Below are 12,689 nucleotides of genomic sequence, written 5' to 3' on the forward strand. Positions count from 1 at the left end.
AGGCTGTAGTGGGTAGTGCTGGGGGGTTTCGATTCGTTGGTGGCCATGTTTGAGGATATTGCAAACAAGAAGGAATATGGCCAAACATGTGCGTGCTATCCCCAAGGCATGCATTCAAAGCCCAAAATATGGTTTGCTGGGCAGCAGTGTTGCAGCAATTTGCTCAGTGATAAAGGCGAATTAAAGTGATTCTCCGGTAGCGCTCCAAGTGGAGCCTACCTACATTAGCATGATGGCTGCAGATCATACAACAGCAGCGAAAGCGTCATGGTATGAGAGGGGGCTCCAGGCATCCCAAGAAGTTCAATCTTCAGGTCCAGGCAGGCACAGAAAAGGATGATGGAGCAAAAGGGAGGTTTGGGGGTGAACTCTAGTCTTTGTAAATGTCACCAATATGGCAGAAGATGGGAAAAGGCAGGAGGTGGTGGATACAAACCATTTTCCTCGCCATTGAAGGCCACATCAAATAACCCTAAAAATGGTGCCTTTTTATATGCAGCCTTCAACGGGTGGCCTATAAACACAGCATCAATGTTTCCAGCATTGACAGTTAAACCATGTTTAATTAGTTGATCTATTATTTTAAATATAACAGAATATTCAGATTAAAAACTGCCGGATTGTGTCACAGATTCTGGGATGCAATTGTCATGGTGAAGGTGTTACATCAAGGATATTTCGACATATAAATAATCATACTTTAGAAATGTAGATCTATTCCATAGACAGAAGTCATTCCAACACATTCCTGCAACTCATTGAGTGAAGTCCTTTATGTCAGATCACAGTCAAAATGTATGTCTAGGAAAGCGATTTTCCAAATGTAATCCAAAGAGAGCACAATATAGCACCTCATATATCGCTTCACTGCCCCCAATCTTTCAACATTTATGTCAGTCTTTCATTGACTGGAGTATGAACACCTCTACTCCCTTTCACTCCTATGGTTATCACACACATCTATTCAAGGGTCATGGGCAAACAAGAGCAACCTGTGATTGTGTTAAATGGACTCATTAACATTGAGAAGAGGATGGAGCAAAACAGCCTCATGCTCAATGGTGCTAAAACTAAAATGCTGACCTTTGCCTAACATATTCAAAGAAAGCTCTTTGCTACCTTCTTTGTAGTAATTGCCACTATAAAACAAAGATATGCAAACAAGGCCTCATCTGGCATGCAGACTTCCATCAGGAGTATTTCAAGGCATGTAAATGATGTAATTTAGGCGGCTCTGCTGTGTGTGTCGGGAAAGAACTGAAAGGAGAGGGGGGAGTGAAGTTAAGTGACACAAACAGAAGAAATGGAAACGAATTCTGGAAAACAATACACACGTTAGATTCAGAATTCAGTTTGAAGGTAGAGGGGAAACAGCTACTAATGAGTCGTCCCTCTCAGGTAGTATTTGCACAATGGGGTCTTTCGATTGGAGAATATTGAAGCTTGATGAGAAGCTGTGTCTCTTCAAATGTAAATCCTTTCTGGCATCAACAGCAGAAAGTCATTTTAGGGAAATTAATTTAATTTGTATGATTGTGTTTTTCTTTTTCCATTTGATTATTAAGTGTAAAGAGCAATGGATACAACATCAATGGTACCTCCAATACCTCCACATTTTCATATGCAGTTGCAATGGCGCAGTAAGAATTGCTTGTTTTCACTGGCAAATCTTGCATGGTCCTTCTGATCTGCCCAGATAACTTTGCAACTTATCATATGCCTAACAGGCACCATCATGGTGATAGAGACTCTACTGATAACCTTGAGAATATTGCGTTCAAAGGAGTGATAATGCAGCACAGGTCTGAAAAGCTTGCAAAAATTAAAGTAACTGAGAAAGAATTCAACTATCATGAGGATAATTCATTCCAGAATTGGGATTAAGGATAGTGAAAGCTCTGCCTCCTTAGTGCCGTTTGTTAAACCTGAGATTGGAAAGAAATCGTGCTATTGTATTTTTTATGTTTTATTATATTTGATAATAGGGAGGTGTTCATTAATTTTTGGTGTCATTTCAAGAAAATAGGTCCTGGAAAAGATGTGCTAAATTTGGTGGGTGAAATGCATTGCATCGTTTGCCATGTATTATGTTTAAGCATAAGAACCACTCATAATATAATATTTAAAACTCATTTTAATTTGAAAGAAAATAGAATTTTGTTTTTAAGGTGTATTAACGTTCTATTTACCCTGAATTGAATGTTTTAACTCAGTCAGAAAATCTGTTTTCTTTGCTATCATCGGAACAAATCATGTAATTGTTTTTTGTATAGTAGTGTATTCTCAATTTAAAGCTATTGGTACTGTCATTGGCCCTCATTACGACCCTGGCGGAAAGGGGTTTACGCCAGCGTAAAGCATGGCGTACCTTTCCGCCAGATTACGAGTTCCCGTAGCGCCATGGTGATTTTTACGGCTGCTTTTTGCAGCCGGAAAAATCCATGGCGCTACGGGACTTGTTGTTAATTACGCCACCGTAACATACGGTGGCGTAATTAACGCCTTCCCCACTCCCATTATACCCTATGGGGCAAAAATGGGAATGGGGAAGGGTAAATGGGGATTGGGGACTTACCGCCCCGCCAAGGTCGGAATGGGGCGGTAAGTCCGCCAACCCCCATGGCGGAGTTGGCAGCTTTGCGCCATGGACCATGGTGCAAATTGCACCATGGTTCTCCGCCAGGGTCGTAATGAGGGCCATTGTAAATCAAGTATTCCATCTAAATGCCCGTTAACTACATGCCAGATATTACCACTGAATGCTAAGTATTTCCATCAAAGGGCCAGGAACTTGCATCCCATTTCATGCACTGTCACACGTGTTTGGTATTGCCTTCCAATACCATATTTCACATCATGTGACAACAATCCCATCACACGCGCAGGCCCCCAAATAGCATACCTAGTATTGCCTTAAAGCACCAGGTACTAATATTGTAGCCAGGTATGACCATCAAATGACTAGATACTTCATATTGTAAACTCTTAACATGCAAGGCATTCCCATCACATGCTAGATACTCGCACCATATGGCAAATACTAGCATCAAATAATATGCACTTGAATTCAAATTCAAACATCAGGTATTTCCAAGAATTAATGGCAGGTTCACATTGCTTACCAAGTATTGTATAGCAGGTACATCATATGTGTATATTCTGATCCACGGAGAGGACAGTACTGTACTGTATAGCATCTGACTTGCCAAAGGACTACCAAGTAGGATTGAGAAGGTTGTATGTTTTGCCAATGGGATGGGGTCACAAGGCCTCACCTGGACCCTGACAGCCGTTCCAGACGTTCAGAGACACTGTCACATCTCTTCTGGACTTTCAGAAGTATTCACGGTTGAGGGGGAAATGTACTGTTCTCTATGGAGACGAGTAAGCCTCTACATGTTGGTATTTGATGACTCAAGTGCCGGGTGACCTGGCCTCCAATACCGATTCTATTTGACCATGCTGTTCAATCTTGGGATAATCACTCTACCTCTCTACTTCCATGTTCAAGATTTATCTTGTGTGCCAAAATTAGAAGCACTTTGATGGGGTAAATCATATGATTAAAAGAAATGCAGAAAGTGCCCTCAATGCACTCTAAGAGGATTCATCTGCAGCCTTTTACATGTATTCTACCTGTAATCATGGCCCACATGCTTCACAGTGCATTCACATGAAATGCAACATATAGTCCCGGACAGTCCTGCTTTGCCGCAGACGAGCCTGCTCCTCGAACGTCTCTTCAGTTTTGAACTGCATTTTGAAGCCTGACTACGTTATACACAAGGCTTTGTAACGCTCCAGTGGGCGTCACTATAAAATTGTGCAACTGTGCACACCGCGCGTGCACCTGTGGAGTCCCGGAGAGTCCCGCTTTGCCGCACACGAGCCTGCTCCTCGAACGTCTCTTCAGTTTTGAACTGCATTTTGAAGCCTGACTACGTTTCCACAAGGCGAAGACAGATAAAAGGACTGAATAGTGGACTCTAATAAGAATACCATTTGTGTATTTACACCTTATTTTGATCTGTGTAGGCTTTGTAATGCTCCAGTGGACGTCACTATAAAATTCTGCAACCGCGCGCACCGCGCGCGTGCACCTGTGGAGTCCCGGATACTCCCGCTTTGCCGAAGACGAGCCTGCTCCTTGAAGATCTCTTTAGTTTTGAACTGCATTTTGAAGCCTGACTACGTTATCCTCAAGGTGAAGACAGATAAAAGGACTGAATAGTGGACTCTAATAAGTATACCATTTGTGTATTTACACCTTATTTTTATCTGTGTAGGCTTTGTAATGCTCCATTGGGTGTCACTACAACCTTGTGCACCCACGTGTACTGCGCGTGCGCCCCCGTGGTGTCCCGGAGAGTCCCGCTTTGCCGCTTTGCCGCTTTGCCGCGGCGTCGCAGCTGCAGGGCTCTCTGGGAGTTAGAGGTTCAATCAACAAGAGTCGGATAAGGGAGCGCAAGGAGTATAATGCACTTATCCCTAAAATTGGAAATGCCGGCCCACAGCACTCTCAGGAGTATGAAAGCAGGGGGCACTGGAAAACAGGGCAAAGCTTCCAATACATGTTCTACTCCGAGAAGGGAAGGCATAAAGGACACTGCAGCGGGTAATGCTGATATCTGCACATTTTCTAATGGTTCCTTTTCTGCATTTCGGGCCCAGTCTGGGAACACACCTCAAAATACTGCCAATGGGATGGGGTCACAAGGCCTCACCTGGACCCTCACAGCCATTCCAGACGTTCAGAGACACTGTCACATCTCTTCTGGACTTTCAGAAGTATTCACGGTTTGAGAGGAAATATACTGTTCTCTATGGAGACGAGTAAGCCTCTACATGTTGGTATTTGATGACTCTGGTGCCGGGTGACCTGGCCTCCAATACTGATTCCATTTGACCATGCTGTTCAATCTTGGGCAAATCACTCTACCTCTCTACTTCCATGTTCAAGATTTATCTTGTGTGCCAAAATTAGAAGCACTTTGATGGGGTAAATCATATGATTAAAAGAAATGCAGAAAGTGCCCTCAATGCACTCTAAGAGGATTCATCTGCAGCCTTTTACATGTATTCTACCTGTAATCACGGCCTACATGCTTCACAGTGCATTCACATGAAATGCAATATAAAGTCCCGGACAGTCCTGCTTTGCCGCAGACGAGCCTGCTCCTCGAACGTCTCTTCAGTTTTGAACTGCATTTTGAAGGCTGACTACGTTATCCACAAGGATTTGTAACGCTCCAGTGGGCGTCACTATAAAATTGTGCAACCGCGCACACCGCGCGCGCGCACCCGTGGAGTCCCGGAGAGTCCCGCTTTGCCGAGACGAGCATGCTCCTCGAACGTCTCTTGAGTTTTGTACTGCATTTTGAAGCCTGACTACGTTATCCACAAGGTGAAGACAGATAAAAGGACTGAATAGTGGACTCTAATAAGTATACCATTTGTGTATTTACACCTTATTTTTATCTGTGTAGGTTCTGTAACCATGTGCGCGCACCCGTGGAGTCACGGAGAGTCCCGCTTTGCCGCTTCGCCACGGCGTCGCGGCTGCAGGGCTCTCCGGGAGTTAGAGGTTCAATCAACAAGAGGAGTCGGATAAGGGAGCGCAAGGAGTATAATGCGCTAAAATCGGGAATGCCGGCCCGCAGCCCTCTCAGGAGTATGAAAGCAGGGGGCACTGGAAAACAGGGCGAAGCTTCCCATACATGTTCTACTCCTAGAAGGGGAGGCTAAAGGACACTGCAGAGGGTAATGCTGATATCCGCACATTTTGTAATGGTTCCTTTTCTGCATTTCGGGCCCAGTCTGGGAACACACCTCAAAATACTGTTGATAAGGGTGCACTTGGGTCGGAAATACAACTTGGGTCAAAAAAATTGGATACCATCCATGATATTCCTCAAATAGGGAGCAATTAAAATGTGTGCAGGCAGAGTGCCTTTCGAGGGACTGCTCCATATCGGATACAGCATTATTAGACTCAGTTCCAGTCACTGGCATTCCGCACCAAGGACGTTTTAAGTCCACTGAGGGGGAAGTGGAAGGAGTAGATATTGTGGTAATAGACTTGGATGCAAATGACTCTGTCTTCTCGGACAACCTACTGCCGGAAAATGTATCAGCCTCTCGGTAATGTTAAGCTTGCAGAGTGAATGCATGGGCAAAATCATGGAATGGCAAGTGGCCAATGTAGTTCCACTAGCCAAAGCTTGGGATAAATGTGTGCTAACAAGTGAATCACACCTTCTATGATCTCTGTGGTATCTCAAACAGGGAATGCCGCTGATAATAGCAGCTTAATGGGTAACAACAGAAATTTGAACCTAAATCTAAATGTTAAATTAGTGATCCCATTCTTTGATGTTGTCATCTATGCAATTACGAGAAGGGGAGGAGGGCAAATGGCACTGGGTGAAGATAGTTTGAAAATCATGCAAACTGACACTGAGGATCCGCCTTTAGAGCAATCAAAGGGCAAGACGGTTCAGATAGTTGAGCTTCCTGATAAACATAAAAACAAACCAGGTAAATTGGTAGCGAAAACTTCCGCAAAACAACTGCTGAAGAAGCAACAAACCCCAAAGAATATAGGGAAATTGTCTGTCAAACAGTTCTTTAAGGTAATCTCAGTACCAAAATGCACCACCATTGCTGCATCCCTGGCCATTAAGCACAAATATCAAGCGCGGGCCCTCGATCGAAGAAATGGGTCTTTGAATTTTCTCCCTGTCCATGCCTTGGAGTATCCACCATTGGATAATCTATTGGTTGTGTTGTCATAGACAGACAGAGGTACACGCAAAAGGTCAAACTCAGAGAAATCTATAAAGGTAAATAATCCACCGAAATTTAACCCTGAGTTAAAGGGAAAATACCCATCCCTGGATGTACACCGGGCTGAAATCAGGAAAGCGGTTGATGAGTATATGGCAAAAGCAACCCCAACATTACTATTGCCGCCGGCCAAGCTGAGCGCGATTGGTGGTTCCGAGGTGTTATAAATGGGGAAAAGTAGCTCGGTCTTGGAAAGAGCAGTGGGAGCTGTCCCATTCTGCCCGAATAGAGTGTCCCCGGAAAAATTAATTCAAGCAAGAACTGAGTCTAGGGAGCCTATAAAGAGCGTGGAATTGACTGTGTCCCCGGGAATTGGTATGTCCAGCCAATTTCAAGGAGTCTCGTCTCAGAAAGACAACGTTGGTGATCTTTCCCAAATCTCGGGGACGATTACTTACCTAATTGAGAAGGCCCTGAAGAAAATGCAAGGATCCAATTGTCAAGTTCAAGATGTTAGCCCACATGTTAAGGTTAACCAGATCAAAGGTACAACTTATAAGCCCCCCCTGAGAAGTAACCATACATCGTTTCCATTAGTACTATCTTGTAGGAGACCACATTGTACACAATACGACCTCAATAGGCAGGCAGTGATGGCAATATTTTCGGAGATTCCTCAATTACAGGATGTTGTTTCCTCAGACATTTATTTAGTAGAATTCTTTGTTAAAAGACAACTAAACTCAGTAATACTGTGGTTTAATTCTAGAGTGGTCTGAAACAAAATGTAATTTGGCAGGCCAAGGATGAGTTGTTTGCCTTGGGATTCGTTATTGAGACCCTATCTGATAGAATGCCAAGGCTGCCCACCCCGACTTTGTATAGGAGTGGTAAGATGGGAGGTACAGAGGTCTAAATGAAAGATCTGGGTCAGTATGCCTGCCCAACTCCTGGTACGAGGAGTAGCCGACCTGTACAGAAGTAATGTGAAGGAGGGGGGGAGAGTGGATATCGTTGGTAAGCTGGAATACCAGGGGATTTAGCCACCTCATCAATAATGACCAAAATGAACTGAGTAAATATGACATTGTATTTTTACAGGAGACATGGCTCACTGATGTCCCAATCTGGGATGATCATGAATTACATTTGAACCCTGCCATTAAACCTTTGGTAGGCCGCCCGATGTCAGGGCTTGTCATAGCAGTAAAAATGGGTAGAAACCTGGCCTCTGTATTCTGGGCTATGCCAAATAGTTATATGTTATTGGTGAAAGTAATGATTGGTACAGAGGCCTACACACTTTTAAACATCTACTGGAACCAGATTGCCATGTCCGACGACTCCTTCTTCAATGACCTAAATACTACTCTAAAGCTGGTGGTTTTGGAGCCGAATATAAGAGGAATTGTAGTGGTGGGTGATTTAAATTTAAATTGTCTGAGTGAGGCTGGGTGTAAAAACAAAGCTAGATGGAGAAGGTGGGACTCTCTTGTAAAAGCTAGAGGATTGATTGTGCTCAATGGAGCCTTTGGAACTGATATCCCCGTGCTACGACCTGGCAAAAAGGAGATAGTAGGTCAATCATTGATTACATATATGTAAATGAGGCCCTTTGGCCAGCGGTAACAAACTTTTGTGTGCTAAAAACAGATGCAAGCGACCACAATATGTTGAAAGTACAATGGAGGTGTGATCCGACAGTTGTTAGAGATGATGTTAAGTATTTGAAAACAACTTGTGCAGTGTATGCTGGTGGGAATAAACTGTTATGGTCGGAGAAGGATGTAACCAATCTTGACCGATTGTTAGAAATGGGCCACCGTAATTATGCTTTGTTGGTAGGAAATGATCCTAAGGAACGGGCGGACCTAATACAGATGTGCCAGCTACAGGGCATTAAGAGAAAGCAATCTACACTACATCTTCATGTTTATAACAAGGAGGTAAAATAAAAGAAAGCTAGATTACGCACTGATCTTAGAGCGGTTCAAAACGCGCCTGCAATGAGTAGGACATCTCTGGCCACTAGACTGAAAACTGTATATAGAAATTGGGTTTGAGGTCAACGGGCGGCTCTGTTCCAGGAGGATGGAGCAAGTATGTTGAAAATTCTAGCGGGTAAGAATGTAGCGAAAATGTGGTCAACCATAAATCATTCTGTTACTGGCTCACAGATAAGTTTGCAGGTGAGTGCAGTGCAAACCCAGAAGTGGATTACACACTTCTCTCAGCTCTATGCCCACCCAGTCCCCAACAAGTGCTCTGATTATTGTAGACCTCCGGTATCCTAGATTTTGATTTGACGGATATTTTATTTTTGATTAAATCTGCCTCTAATTCAAAGGCAAGAGGTCCTGATGGTCTGTCAAACTTTGAATTGAAAAAAATCCCAGAGTTATGGGTGGCTGTTTTGCAGAAAATCTTCCTTTTAGTGAATGTAACTCAGAGAATGCCCAGCACATGGACATTACCATTCCCATATACAAAAAAGGGGACAGACAAGAACCGAGCAGTTACAGGCCCATCTCTCTGCTTGATGTTTCAGGGAAATTGTACTGTCGACTAATTTTGAGGGAACTCAAAGCATGGGTGAAGTCTAAAAAAATGTCAGACCCTTTGCAATCCAGTTTCATAAAGGGATTAGGAACTATTCCAAACATAATGTTTTAGAATTTGATTAAGGCACAGCAGGCGGAAAGATCGCAACCCCTGTACATGGGGTTCATTGACTTTAAAGCAGCATTTGACTCCGTTGATAGAGATCTGCTGTTTCAAAAATTGGAAGCATATGAGTGCCCGCCCTCACTTTTGTCCTTAATTATTTTGTTCCATTCAAAAACATCGATGCAGGTCCGCATTAGTCTAGATGGGAAGTTGTCACCGGAAATTGAAACCCAACTTGGTCTAAAACAAGGTTGCGCGTTGGCAGCGTTCTTGTTTAATTTTTTTATTATTGACTTAGGACATGAATTTTTGGATTGTAAGGGAGACCCTCCTAGGATTGGGGAGCAGCATATCCCTTACTATGCGGACGACTTGGTATTATTGTCACAAACTCTGCAAGGTCTACAACACATGCTACCAAGGTTAGGGGAGTATGCTCGTGGAAATAGACTGATCATTAATGTTGCTAAATCCCAAGTAATATTATGCAGTCCCACGTTGGCAACTAGTAAGGTATATCCCTTGCTCTCATCGTCGATACAAGACATTAAATTGGTAAGGGCGTCCCATTATAAATATCGGGGGATCTAAATTACTAATAAACAATGTAAGGGAGATGAGGGTGCAATGGTTCAGAATAAGTAACTGCAATTGATTTCCCAATCTAGAATTTTAATTAAAAAATTTGGTAAATTCTCCCTGAAATATGTGGTGGACTTTTATAAAAAGAAAGTGGTCCCGATTATATTGTATGGCGTCGAGAGTAAGTTGTTAGACAAAATCCATACATGGGAGGCCATAGAGTCAAAGTATTGGAAGGATATTCCACGCCTGTCCAAGGCGGTACCGATTGTGCTGATACGTTATGAATTGGGATTGTCATCCCTGCATGCACAGGCAAGTTGGAGACAATGTGCCCTGCTACCTAAGTGCTTGTTAGGTGTAAATAGTGGCACAATTTTAGAGGTTTTTTCTTCTGTCTTATTAAAATCTAGAAACACATTCCCGAGCAATTGTGTATTGAATTACATGGTGGAGGCAGATGTAACACTTGAATCGTTGATCCAGAATCCGGACCGCGCAAAAGTGAGGAGCTATCGCGCAGACTGGGCTAGGACACTATCTAAGTGTATATACTATAAAGCAATATCTGGGCCTTTGGTGTGTCTGTCGCCGGCCCTTCGGGCTGAGTTCCTAATGTTCAGATTTAATTTATGGGGCACTCGCTGTAAGTGACTCCGATCAAGCAATCCCACTAAGTCAGTGCCTTGTCTGGGATGCCCAAGGGAAGCCCTTATTTATGTATTTTTATGGCAAATTATAATCTGGATGATGAACCCTTGTATAACACCCCTCTCTTAGAATCCCCCTTGACCCCACTGAACCAAGAAGTAGGCTTGTTTTGCAAATTTAAAAGGTTTATTTGAAAAATTAAACAATATATATATATATATATCTTACTTCTATAAATAAATTGATAATGGATAGTACACTTGTGAATATGAGCAGTAATCTGCAAGAGGTAATCCTACAGTAGCACAGTTCTTGGTTACTTATGAATAGGAACAGAAGAATAAGGTGGGAAAGAATGCTTTATATGGTTCAAGGAAACGCAATGATGAATGAAATGCAGTACAGAAAATAACTTGATATGGCTTCAACAAAAGACAATGTAATCACTTTTCCTCGACAATTCACTCCCCCCCTATGCAATGTAAGAAATGGAAGGAGAGCACCTAGTCTTCAAGAATCCCAACAAAATGCAATACGAAATGCAGTTCCCCCCCAGCAAGCTTAGAGGAAAACAGGTAGAAGTTTGAAACACAGGCCCAAAATGCTTTGAATGTGATGACAATGAAGTGAGAAATGTGCTAAAAATGCTTTTAATTCACTCTAGAGGTTCAGGGTGGGTGATATCTAGTTTATATTAGTTCAGGCTCACTTTAGCAATGCTCTATGAGTAACTAGCAGGTTAAACGAATTTTAGCAAAAGAAAGCAAGAAGCTGCTGATTTTTACACGTGGCTGAAATTGTGCAAAATGTCAAATTGCGGCAAATTTAATTGCGTGCTTCGAGCGTAATTACAGAGGCCCTATATGGAGTAGCAGGTTGGTTCTAGTTTCGTTGGAAAGCCTAGAATCCTAGCTTTAAGATATAAGTACAATTTCGCTCCTAGCACAAACGGTTCCGGAGATTGGGATGATTTTGTGAAGGTCGTTTTTCAGATTTGAAATTTAAAAGTTCAAAATGACAGGTGACAGTTTTCAGCTTTAAAAAGGACAGAATGACACACACGATTCCTATGAGGTAGTTCTAAATAGGTTAAAATAGTTTTAATTAGATTATTTTAAACTAAGAGATTAGTCTGGCACAGTCTTAGAGTACTCACACTATCTTTTGGAGAGGAATGGCTTCGCCACTGATTGGGTCAGGATTGAATGGACTTCTGCTAGCGGTTCTTCACAGCGGTCTGGTCTCTGGTTCTGCTCTCAGCACTGCACAGTTCTGGTCTCTCTGGATTTCTGGTCTCTCTGGATCTCTGGTCTCTCTGGATCTCTGGTCTATGGATGTTGATGGATTTGAGGTCTGGAGTCTCCCAGCAAAGCGTCCCGCAAGAAAGTGGAAAGTGAATGTCCCTACCTGTCCTGCACTGTCTGCTTTTATGTGTTTAGAAAGTGGGTGTGTGCGTGGCATAACTGAGCCTGCCCCTCTCTACTTGTCATTGGCCCAATTCTCCCCTCTCCCATGATTGGGGGAAGGAAATGGATTGTCATCATGATAAGGTCTGTTTATGGGTCAGAGGATCCTCCCCTGGTCAATTTGCCCACAAATCTATATTTGATTCAAATACATATTTCCCAGATACACAAGTGGTTGACATTACATGTACATATTACAGATGAATTAAGACAGGTCTCTGTTTAAGCCCCATGTTCCTGCGAGCTGGGATTCAGAAATGACAACATTTTGCGCTTTTTGGTCGGTTTACCAATATCGGACATTTACCAAAAATTACACAAATGTGCGCAAGGAGTATGGACATTAATTGATGAAGTGTCAGATTTTTAACATGCAGACATTTGGAGTAAGACCCTATTTTCCGGTAGCAACCCCCCAGAATACACCACAGGGTCCTAACACCTCTTAAAATGTGCACGGAAAAATCCCAAGAATAATGATATTATTTATATAATTTTGACCAGTCCGCACTATGAGTTATCTATCTTTTTAAAATT

Source organism: Ambystoma mexicanum, chromosome 2q (genome assembly GCF_040938575.1).
Source record: "Ambystoma mexicanum isolate Mex_15411 chromosome 2q, UKY_AmexF1_1, whole genome shotgun sequence".
NCBI classification, from domain to species: Eukaryota; Metazoa; Chordata; class Amphibia; order Caudata; family Ambystomatidae; genus Ambystoma; species Ambystoma mexicanum.